We start from the raw sequence: 12,635 nt of genomic DNA, 5'->3' as shown, positions 1-12,635 counted from the left end.
GGCTGCTGTCCCATTCCCATGCGTTGAGCACAAAATAAGCTGTGAGATATGCATAGGATGTGAAATATAATGCTGTGATAATTACAGGCAAGAGTGACGACGCAACTTCATGGTTCGTTACTATGTCTAAATTAAGATCTGATGAGTCAGAGAGACTGGTAGAGGAGACCTGTTAACATTGAGATTACATTGGCCTCAAAAGGTATTTGGACACTTAATTCATGCTTAAAAATATACTGTAGGAATGTTATTATTATATTATATTATGTTATATTATTCCATATCAGTATAGGGGTCAATATGTTTTTTTTTTTTTTTTAAAGAAATTAATATTTTTATTCAGCAAGAATGCATTAAGGCTATGTCCACACGAAGCCGGAGCTTACCCTATTCCAATCTTTTTTTTTCCTCGTCTCAAAAAATATCTGCGTCCACACGAAACCACTGAAACGACTCAAAATGATGTAGTATACATGCCAGACCCATTATGTGGTGCTGTAATTCTGTCACAGAAATGCACTTAAAGCAGCAAAGAAGACTTGGAGCATGCGCATAAACCTTACTCGCTGAATACAAACTATAGTAAAGCTTAGAAATAACGCTTTATTTTGGCTCAGTATCATCTGCAGCATGAACACAAGCATCAAGAGCAGCACTTCTCAAAGTCCGGACTCCAGTCCGGATCCGGACCCGGAGGGAATTCAATCCGGACCCGCCTCCATTTCGTATTTCAACAGCAGTAATTGTGTGTAAGGGATTAAAAGTCTGGATTTCCTACTTTGATAAACGCATGTTAAAATCATTTGTTTAGTGTTTTATGTCTTTTTGAAGATGGTCCGAAATTAAAGCGAAGGCGAGATATTTAAAGTTTTCCTCCGTGATTCAGTTGCCATGACATCCAGTGAGTGTATACTTTTGACGTAATTGGGCACGAGTCGCACGACGCGACACTTCACCGCAGGGTGCGTCTCAATCAGCTCCCTAGTTCAGTAGTCAGGGCACTTATAAGGAGTCAGCCACATTCATTTTCACGATATACTGATTTACAACCCAGGGAGCTAGGGAGCTGATAGAGACGCAGGGTAAACGTTTGAATGGGTGTGGAGCAGTAAGCAGTAAACGCAGTAAGCGTTTGAATGGGTGTGTGGAGTAGTGGTTCTCAACCTGCGGCCCGTCACAAATGTAAATGCGGAGCGATATGCCGACCACAATTAAAAAAATATATATATATAGCATACAATTTATTTTTGTTTTAAAATTTAAATTAAAGTGAATTAAATAAATATAAATGAGCTATAATGCTTTATTTGTCATATAAAATAATTTTGGTGAGTATTTATTATTTTCAGACATCAGGCAATGTAGGCTAATGACGCAATCACTCAGTTAACGAAACAAACACAAGTGCGTGCTTAGGAAGAATTCAAACAGTAGCCATTAATTTTGTAAATTTAAGCCTCAAAATGGTCAAATTTGTTATTAGAGGAGAAAAACTAAATGTGGAACATAAAATGAAGGAACACATGCAAACAAGAAGAGTCGCAGCATCAGCAGTAAAGGTAAGAAGAATGGAAGAATCAGTTGTTAATGAGCAAGATGGGCAGCCTTCCTGTTTGCTCTGTAGTAAACTACTTGACAAGCAAAACCTACAATTTCAAAAGACTGAGCTGTGAATTCGATGTGTTTGTTTGGTGTATTTTAAATCAGTAAAAATAACTGCATCAGCGCACCCGCGGCTGGAATGAGCCCAACTCTGCGCGCGCTCGCTGATCCGATGCTGCGCGAGGGATTGCGACATGACCGAATGCTTGATATCGTCAGAGATTGTAATCAGCCTACAGTGCGCTCAGTGTTGCTTGTAAAAAGAGCTGAGTAACATGTGCTTATTAAGGTGTTTATGTGATTGTTTAGTGACTATTGCGATGCTGAGAGTCATGCAGTCATACAGAATTAAATAGCAACTTAAAGTGATTGTATAGGCTATATACAGTTTGTGTGTTCATTGAGCATTACTGATAATTATTGTAAAGCTAATGTCAGTAAGTTAGTTTTTATTTGTTATTTATTGTGTGCAACATCTACGTATAATAATAGTATTATCTGCTAATACCATAACATTAAATCTGATTGGTTTGCATTGGTGCCGTCATATGTAAATTATATGCGGCCCGTGAGACTTGCACTTGGACCATTGTGCGGCCCACTGGGAAAAAAGTTTGAGAACCACTGATCTAGAGTCTGCTATTGCTGTTGTTGGTGCTGTTTTGTAGTGTTAGCGCCGTCTGACTAGGGTCGACACATGGGATGATGACATCATATACGGATGGCCCCGGATGGCCCTGTCCACATGAAAACGCAAAGATGGCATTTTCAAATTTATCCACTCTGGGACCCGGTTTAAAAAAAATAGCGGTTTCACCTTTCGAAAACGCCGGATCCGTGTGGATGAAATGCCTATCCGATAAAAAATTTGTGTATTCACAGAAACGTGTCTCCGTGTGGACAGGGCCTAAATGATCCAAAAAATAAATCAGGTTTCTGCAAAAATATTTAGCAACACATCTGTTTTCAACATTGATAATAATAAGAAATGTTGATTTCTGAAGGATCATGTGACACTGACTTTCAAAAACACTACTGACCCCAAACGGTAGCTACTGTATTTATTTTAAAAATGTATCTAATACAATAACATTTAAACAATTTTAAAGGAACAATATGTAAGATTTTTGGATTAAAATATCCAAAAAACACTAGAGCAATGTTATATATTTAGTTGACTTGTGTACCTTTCCCAAATGTTTCAATCAGCAATTTTAACCAGGACACGGATCGTGTCATTTTGTCGCCTGTTAAAGACTTCATTCTCACGTTACCCTCAATTTCCAGTTTTACTTTTGTAGAAACCATGGAAAAACCAAAGACGCTTTAATATATTATGTGTTTTATTAGACAGGTGAGCAACTATTTGGATACATTAATCAACAGAAAACTAATCATTGTTATATAGCTTAACACAGTTATTGTTTGAATCGCTTGTTTTCTTGATTTACCACAAGTACCCTGTTTTTACCATGCCTCAGAGACATTTTTTTCAAGTGGCTAACATAGCATAATCAGAGAGCTTTTTTAAATGAATTGCATGTCATTTAGCAACACAAGTCATCCAGTTTTTATTAATATGACATTCTAATATCGATCTAGATTACTGCAAAGTGCAACAAGTCTCTTATACCATCCACCAAGCGTACGTACAGTGTAACGTTATTACAAATTTCAGCACACTTAAATGTATTTAGTATGATTGTTTTAACCATATAAAACAGCGCTGCGTTACCCCGCATAAGCAACGAATAGAGCATAAGCAGCCGACTGCAGCAAAATGAAAGCTCAGCTGGACTCCCGCGGCTCTCGGCCCACCCTGCTTCATACCACACTAGCATTAATATAAATTTAATACATTAGCTCATCCATGAACATGATTTCTGCCCTAGTCTGTCGGATTGCTTTCCATCGGCTGTGGAGGTCATGCTCATTCACGGTGTCATCAAGGTACGGCTTTTTTTTTTTAAAAATTAGCGACCTCTAGTGGCGAAAATTACATATTGTGCCTTTAAGTGTAATCTAAGCGTCTCAATACATTTTGTGGACCACTGCATCATCCCTAGTTGCTCCTGTTGCTGTTGTAGTGGTGTTTTCCTGTGTAATTAAATCACTGATTTTTATGCTATAAAAGGCCATTCGCATGTGTTTGGGCAGAGAGATAATGATTTCTTGATGTAGTTTTAGCAAGGCAGAGAACATTAAACTTATGAGATAAAGATGGCATGATTAAGCATAGATTTATCCTAGAGATAAGACATTTTTTTGCAATGACCAAATCTGTGTTGTTTAAAAAGGGTGACACAAATACAGATGTCATCAGTTTCATGGATGTGATAATATCAGATATTCTGTCTTTGAAGTGAGCCTACAGCTCTGGATTGTCTTAAAAGGGAAGGTAACATCAAGAGGACTACATCATTATTTAATCATCTGATTTCTATATTTGGAGGTGAACCTTTTAATAGCCAATCAAAAAGATTTTTTTTTTCTGATGAGCAACAAAACTCAGCTGTGAAACACATCTGCGATCAGACGCAATCTTTTGTCATGGGAATGAAACAGTAAAATTCACTAGGTTTCAAAAGATAAACTAGCCAAATAGATTTTTAAACATTCTAAAGAAACTGTGAATTTTGGTGCAAAACTAACTGTCATTATGTTAAAATGTTCTGGGTGGTTGTTTCTATAGGGTTGTTAATGTTTTCTGAGATGTTAAAGTGTTGCTGGGTGGTGGCTAGTTCAGCTGTGTGGTTGCCAGGGCATTTCTGTGGAGTTTCTAGGTGGTTTCTTCAGTGCTTTAAGGTTTGTTCAAATCCCTATCCTTAACTATGCACTAAAGTATTGTGATTCTTGCCTTAACAAGCAGCACTAATTAGCTAAAAGCTCACCTCCTGCTTGCACAATACTGTCAAATGCATTTAATGAGAGAGGAAGAGAAACTTAAGCACATGCTACCCATTACAGGTCTGTTGCATTGAAGGAGGAATTCTGAGGGGAATCCTTCACCTGTGGTATAAATGCTTCACAAACAGTTGAAACAGTACCATCTCCTCTCGTTCTGGCCTCATTCGGTTTGAAAATGTACTTAGTAAAGTGCTTTGAATCAATAGTGACTGTAACCAGTCCTACTCGCCCCACTCCAAGCAGGATTCAAACTGGTGTCTCCGGCATGGGAGGCGGCCGCTCTAACAAGGGCGCTAAAGACCGCAGTCTCTAGTATTAGTCCCTAGTGCGCCTCTTGAAGCCAGCAGAGTGAGGTTTACTCGCACAGCTCTTACTAGCTTGCTTCCGTTACATGAGCACTAAAGACAGGCAGTGAAATTAGCGGTGAGGGGTTTTTATGAAGTACATGACATCTAATAACAGTTCCATCGACAATGCCAATCGCACTGTCATGAGAAACAAAGCAATTAGATCTCACCAACTACATAATGTGTGAGGGCGTAGTTCATGTTATGATTGCTCTCACTTTTATGTGTTAATTTAGTGTGGTTCATTGTTTATTAGTTTTAAAATAAAATGTAGTTAAATTAATCAGAATACTGCATCTAATTTGATTTGGGTTTTTTCTTTATTTTATTTTTTTATGTGTTTGAAAGAAGATTCTTATGTTCACCAAGGCTGCGTTTATTTGATCTATAATACAGTAAAAACCGTAATGGTGTGAAATATTATTACATTTTAAATTAACTTCTATTTTCTATTTTAATATATTTAATAATTTATTACTGAGATGGCAAAGCTGAATTTTCAACATCATTACTCCAGTCTTCAGTGTCACATGATCCTTCAGAAATGATTCTAATATACTTATTTGCTGCTCAAGAATTTTTTTTTTTCAGAATTATTTGATGAATATAAATAAATGTTATAAAAAAATCATAGTGACAAACTTTTCAACTTTTTTAATGTTGATGTGTATTGTATTTATGTAAAAAAAATTGTATATTTTCAAATTAAAAAATGCAAATAAATTCAACATTTCCTCTGGAATCCTGCACACAAAACATTTTATTTACATATTTGGTAAATCCTTGTTTTTGGCAGAAAGGATTTTACAGCAAATTCAAACCAGTTCCTAAGCAGCTTTGAATCAATCAAATCTTCCTGTAACAGGCACAGAAACACACACACAAATGTCATATTGCAATGAATCAGATCATTGCGAGAAACATTAACCACTGCATTTTTTGTATTTCCAGGAGAGCGATTATGGGATAGTGATTTTTGTCCCAATCAGATTCAGGCAGGATTTGAAGGGCTTTAGCAGCCTTCTGAAGAGTAATTCTCTCCGTGACGTGAGCAGAAGTTAAGGCGTGTTTTGCAATGTTGCATTATCTTTAAATCTCGCTGATACTAAATATTTTGCAGCTGACTGTGTGTGTCTTTGGCAAAGTGCTTGAGACCTGGTTTACAGTTAGCACGTGTGTTTGTTTACTTCTGGGAGTGGGAGAGAGGGTCAGAACGGGCAAGAATGAGGATCCTGAATCTGCAGCTTCGCCTTGGCTGACTCTGACCCGCTCTCCCTCTCTGTCGAGAAACATTATGCTTGGAGCTCGGCCTTGTTCTGAGAGGCTGGAGACAAAAGGCACAGGGTGTAACAAATCATTCAGGTGACAAATTTCACAGAAGGCCTTATAATGAGTCATAGACAATTAATTTCAAGAGGGAAAAAAAGCCTGTTTAATGATATTTATTTAAAGGTGTACTCAGGCTCTTCCTCATTCCAGTTGATTTAGACTTTATACTGACACCTACTGGTGTGGATGCATGACGTTTTTTACTAGCTGCTGCTGCTTCGGCTGTCGTGTTTGTGTACTCTCCGCTTGACATCCTGACATTTATACTCGGTCGTTGGCATGTGAGCGGCATCGCAACTTTTTCCAGGATTCTAGTGGGGAAACTGTTTGTTTGGAGGTTTTATTTTTCCACTGGACTGTCTGGTTGCCACACATGCCAATACATCACTCCAGAAAATGCTGTTGACTCAGGCTCCGTTGTTATGTTGTGTCTGTGGTTTGTATATTGTATATGATGTTATATTGTTTGGTTTGCTTGTTCTGTTTAGATGTACTTAGATGTTTATGCTTCGTAAAGTGCCTTGAGCACTGAAAGTGCTATATAAAGCAAACATGTTGTTGTTGTTGTTATAACACACAAGTCATGTGATCTCAACATGGCGGCGTCCATGAGTTGGCGACCCGCTTTGTGAAGTGTGCATCATTTCAATGATATTTCCTAAAGGTACTATTGATTTCTTTGTGTTAATGTATTCTTTTTTAGTCACAAAATTGACTTTGATCTTATTCTTTAGTTAAATCATACAGTCCATTCTTAGATTTATCTAGTTTACAAGTGCAGAAAGAGCGATGTGCTTATTTAATCAAATTTGTACTTCTCAAAGCACTTTGTAAGGACATTTAAAGAGCCTAATAAATGATTTGAAAACACTGACTGTTCAGCTTTGGAAGGAAGACTCAAGGTCTTGCAGTGATTAACAGCTGTGTTTAGAAATCGAAGCAAACACTTCACTTCATGTGCCTCATAACCAAAGATGAATTCCCTTCAAACTATCTACAGCATGGTGACGTTTTATAATTATTCATGTTTATCTTTGGGCAATATTCAACAATTTGTTTTTATACGGCTGTTTCGAATGCAAACAAGAACATTGATTTAATATGCTAAGCACTAACAGAACTTGCACCCAAAGCAAACACTCTTCTCTTATTCATTTTTTTGAAACAAACGCCCACTTTACCAGCATGGTGGCCTAGAAATGCAGGAATTATACTGGAAACCTTAAAGGGATAGTTCACCTCTAAATGAAAATTGTGTCATTATTTACTCACCCTCATATTGTTCAAAACATGTATGGCTTTGAGAATATACCATTCTTTCAATATTATTTTTTCAAAATAATGAGGGCTGGGGCTGTCAAGCTCAAAAACTATGAAAAAGTTCCATAAAAATGTAAAAACTGAATCCACTTTTGAAGTCAAAATTTAGCTTTGTGTGAGAAATGTACTGAAATTTAGGTTACTGTTCACTAAAAATAATGAGTTCATGAGAGATATATAGCAAGTAAAACATGTTACTGCTGTACAATATAGCATATGTAGCATATCTGTAGCAGATCTATACAGGGGGAGCTGGGGAAGGTGGAGGGCTTCTGAAAGCGGACTGCAACTGCTACAGCAAATGAAGAGAATTTGCAAAAAATGATAAACGGCACTTTAAAAAAAAAAAAATGAACCAACTGCTGTGCGTTATTCTCCACATATAGCACATTCTGAACCATAAATACGTTTTGTCTGAAAAGCCAGTATTGTCCACTGTCAAGGCATTGCGAGTTCACGTTTTACAGCAGAAACCGACAAGCGCCCTTATTCTTTCTGTACAGAAACCGATAAGTCAGTTTTAGCGAATTCAGCACGCTGTATTCAGGTCAAGTGACGAGGCTTCTAGTCACTTCAAAAAGATGCGCTAGCTGAGGGACGTTTCCTCAAAGCTAACTAAAAGTGATCAAGGATTTATAATTTTGACTCCTGAGTCCTTGTACATCACACACGTCTTACATGCTGAACCTTTGGTTGTCCTTTTACGTTTGTGTGTGCACGCATGTGCATGCCTGGGTGTGTATATGTGTGTGCCGATCTTTTAGTGTGTGTGGGTTTGTGTGCACACGTGTGTAATTACTTGGTTTTGTTTAATTGAAATGTGTCAGTTATCTGCTTTTGCCAAAAACGACTGTTGGACTGTTTCAGTGAAGTTTAATTTTGTAAATTACCTATATTTTTTTTGGAGTTGTTATTATTTAATCAAAACAAAACAACCCAACTGCAGTTTAATTGATATTACTTGGAATGCACAATAAAAAAAAACATGATTTGTGAGAATTAATAAAAACAGAGTTATCTGTTTTTACAAATGAACTCTTCAAATGCTGACAAAGTATTTGAAGGTTGAGCAGCAAGCTGATATAGCAGGAACCAATCAGCTGTGCCCTATAGAGAATTATGTGATTGCAAGCAGATTGAGTTAAGGACCTATCAGCCTGAGCCATAGAGTTAAATGACTGAACTTTATATGTAAATGTCAGTATGTGTATACTTTTATGGCCCTTTTTTAACCTTAAAAGCTTCAACTCTTGTTTATTGTTATTACAGAGAAGAGAACATGTCTTCAGATGGTCTCATTGTGTTCATAAAGAAGTTTGGAACATCATGAGGGTGAGTAAATCATAATAGATTTTTCATTTTGGGTGAACTATCCCTTTAAACTAAGAAAATATTTCTTACAACATTTTAGCACCGACTTAGCCCTTAATGCTGGCACTCATAAAGTGGATATATGTGAGATCTCACTTGAGCTTTGCAGATGTCTTTATGGATACAGTGTAAGGTGTTAACACAGAGCCAGCTCACAGGTGCTTTGGCCAAGACCTCAATATTTAAAAACTACTCAAAAACGGAACAGAAATCTAAAATATCAAGCACTGTTTTCATTTTGTAAACCTGTAAAAGCAGGATAAAGACCTAACCCACCAAGCTCAGTTAAGTATTTCACCCTGAACAAGCAGAGGTCAGCTCAGCATGATAACATACCTTCTACTTTCCCGCAGTTCCTACAGAGGGACTTCTGAGCAGTTGCCACGTGGCAGGCAAATCTGTCTTTAGTAGGTTAGGATAAAAGAAAGCTATGTAAACAATGTGAATGTCAAGCACTGCTCAAGTATAGTGAGGTCCAAAAGTCTGACAAAATCTATATCTATCTGTCTCTCTGTCTGTCTGCCATTTTATCATTCTGTCTATCATTCAGTTTTTCTATCTATCTATCTATCTGTCTGGCTGGCTATCTGTCTGTCTGTCTGCTTGCCATTTTATCATTCTACTATCATTCATTCGTTGTGTCTATCTTTCTGTCTGTCTGTCTGTCTGTTAAAAAAATAGATGAATAATAATCCAAGATTTTCAATGTGGTCTAATAATTGATAATGAAATGACTATGTAAAATCAAATGAGGTTACATAGTCATAAAATGGCTTAGTTAAGCATGATGTGTGGATTTCACATTTAATTAGGACATAATCATTGTCATTTCCAGTCAATCAACAGCTGTTTAAAATCTGCAAGTGTTCCCCTCTGTCTTATGGCGCCAGGCTCTTAAAGCCTTTGACTGAGCTAAAGCCTATGTTGACCCACATACTGTACATGAATGTCATGTGAATGTAAATAAGGTCTAACTGCAGGCCCAGGGTCAGTATATTGTCTCACATTTCTCCAGCACTAGATCATTAAAGCCTCCTTAAGTCAGATAGGCAATGCCTTAGGAAGGGTTTCGATAGGGTTGGCCCCTGGTCACTCTCCAGCAACCTGACAGCCCTACTCCACTCTCTCTAATACGTGTTAATTGCATTCCCTCTTACTCACTAGATGGGAAAAAATGTGCATGTTATTTCTGCACCAGGGCCCATCAGCAGATTCCAGCTTTGAAAGTAAAACACATGGCTGCTTGAATCAGAAAGGTGCAGGGAAGGTACACTATAAAGCACAATGATTTATTTATTTTATTTTTTTTTTAACTTCAGAATTGAGTGGAAAGACTTACCCAAATTATTCTTGGAAAAAAAACTATATATATATATATATATATATATATATATATATATATATATATATATATATATATATATATATATATATATAATATAATTTAAATATGTATATATGTGTGTGTAATGAATATAAATGTATGCATTTATATTCATTGCTGTTTTTATAGGATCATTCTAGGATTCCCCCCCCCCCCCCCAAAATTACCGTTTTTTTTTTTGTTTATTTGTTTGGGGTTTTTTTTGAAGTGCATAATGACGTTAATTCAAGTTTGTAGATTGAGAGCTACTGAGCTTCACAGCACAGGGATTTTCCAGTTATTTAACACATCTGGCTTACCTGACTTCTCTTGTTTTGTTTTTTTTTGTTTTTTTTTTTTCAGAAGCTGGATTTACAGTAAAAGGTTTGAAGATCAAATTTAGATCAAGGGGTAATCACGCTTTTGTTGAAGGTAGGCTTATCTGGTGAAGGAAAGTATAATTACAAGCTTTTGTGATGTTAAGGCTTACCATCATTACCATGTTATCATGGCTCTATGGAGAAATAACAGACAAAGGGGAAACATTTATTTGTACAGATTTTGCCATTAGACTGAATCCCACTGCAACACAGGATTTTACTATAGGATGTTCAGAATGAGGTCAGTCAGTCATGTGGCCTTCACTAACTCCATACTCACAGGGCATTATTCTACAGCAGAGATGTGGACTCAAAGCTCGTGACTTTGATTGATGTTAGGCTTGTTATTTTGATGACTTATGGTTTAGCAGATACTACTTGACTGATATAAATTTGAGTTGACAATGAGATTCTTTGAGATTAGAGCTAGTTCCTAGTGTAATGTTCAGTGATTTATGTGAGGGGAAAAATTATATTTTTCTTTACATATTCTCCACCTACCGCACACTGTACACTTCAGAGCTTTTGTGCAATATTCAAATAAACATGTTAATCATATTAACACTACTGTGACAGTAACAGCTAAAGCTGGTACTGTTACATTCACAGTTTTATTATTTACAGTTCTGTTTTTAGCTAGCTAGCAACATAGCTATATTTGACATTTTATTAATTTACCCACTGTCATAGATATGGACTCCACAAATCAGTGTATTATTATGAACAGTTAATGTTTACATTTAGTCAACAGCAAGCCAGAATTGATATTTGGTGGATATTGTTGGGTGATTGCATTGTTGTTTTCTATTTTTTCCCCATCTTTCAGGATGTTGCAAAATTATTTTTGTTTGCCTTATTAGTGAGGCAATTATTTATGAATTTATTTATTTTATTTATTTAAGAAATCATTTTATATGCTGATTTGCTGCTCAAAAATATTTCTTCTTATTATTAATGTTGAAAACAGTTAAGAAGCTTGATATTTTTTTGTGGAAACTGATGTTTTTACAGGATTCTTTGATAAAGAGAATGTTCAACAGATTAACATTTATTTGAAATAGATTGTAAAATGTAATGTAAAAGCCAATGCAAATTTGCAATTGTACACACTTCACCTTTAATGCCTTAATTATAGACATTGCAAAGCAGATTGTCATGAAATTATTGGCCAAATATTCTCCAAAAAAGTGAAGGGTGGGGGACCAGTGATAAAATGCTACGCCTTTGTTTTCTAACAACAGAAGTCAACATTAACTCTTATTCTGGAATTTATAACATAATTACTGTATTTTGGTTACTTGAAAGTGTTCTGGTTTCTAATTATTTCTTACTTTGTCTACCATGGTTTGGCTCTCATCATCTGCTAATTTGTCAACAGGATGTGGCAGAGTTTGTCATGTAACAAAGAAATAAAAGTGATTTGCCAACTATTATATGTTTCATAAATGTCCAGATGAGGACATAGCGATGTAGTAAACGTGAATAATAAAAGGATTTCTGGTGATAAATGTCAAATACAGACACTTGACATTGAAACAGACTCCCACAATAAAATAGACTTGTGCCTTTGGCGAGCATGGTGCCATATTTTGTATTTAGTGGTCCAGCACGCAAGCTTTCCTCAATAGCAATTTGTCCAAATAAAACACAAGTTTCATATTTTATTTTAAGCGAGTCTAAATTACAGACTGGTCACTGGTGCAGAAACAAAAATGCTGCTTTTTGTGCGGTAGCTGCTTTTCCTCAAACCTCGGGTGAAATGCATTGCAGATTGTCTAATCTCAGATCTTTTGCACTTTCTCCAATCATCTAAGTGAGTGATTTGCACATACGCCAGTTCATTCAACTTCCCATGAAAATGTTTACTGAGCCATTGCTAATCTTCACAGTTAGGTGAATGAGCTTTATTTAAAAATGTGGAAAAAGTGGCCATGAAGGAACGTATTTGTGGATATATTGTCCATGGATGATTTATATTTTGTAAAAACAGAACACGATAACAATCTTTTGCACTCA

The 12,635-nt window shown here is 36.4% G+C and overlaps 1 long non-coding RNA gene across 24 annotated transcripts in view; it reads left to right on the top strand.

The window, feature by feature from the left end:
* LOC125278327 overlaps positions 1-12,635 on the top strand; it is a 109,092-nt gene that overhangs the window by 54,607 nt on the left and 41,850 nt on the right. For 19 of the 24 annotated variants that reach the window (XR_007187105.1, XR_007187097.1, XR_007187094.1 and 16 more), the window contains one exon: positions 8,775-8,837. The exons of 2 other annotated variants lie outside the window; for them this stretch is intronic. This is a non-coding gene — a long non-coding RNA (uncharacterized LOC125278327). Of the gene's footprint in view, positions 1-8,774; positions 8,838-10,602; positions 10,672-12,635 lie in introns of all 24 variants that reach the window. 3 more of the 24 variants (XR_007187100.1, XR_007187103.1, XR_007187113.1) reach the window with 1 other exon arrangement.

The sequence above is a fragment of the Megalobrama amblycephala genome, linkage group LG11 (assembly GCF_018812025.1).
Source record: "Megalobrama amblycephala isolate DHTTF-2021 linkage group LG11, ASM1881202v1, whole genome shotgun sequence".
NCBI classification, from domain to species: Eukaryota; Metazoa; Chordata; class Actinopteri; order Cypriniformes; family Xenocyprididae; genus Megalobrama; species Megalobrama amblycephala.
Note: the sequence above shows the minus strand (reverse complement) of the source record. Positions and strands in the feature narration are given on the sequence as shown.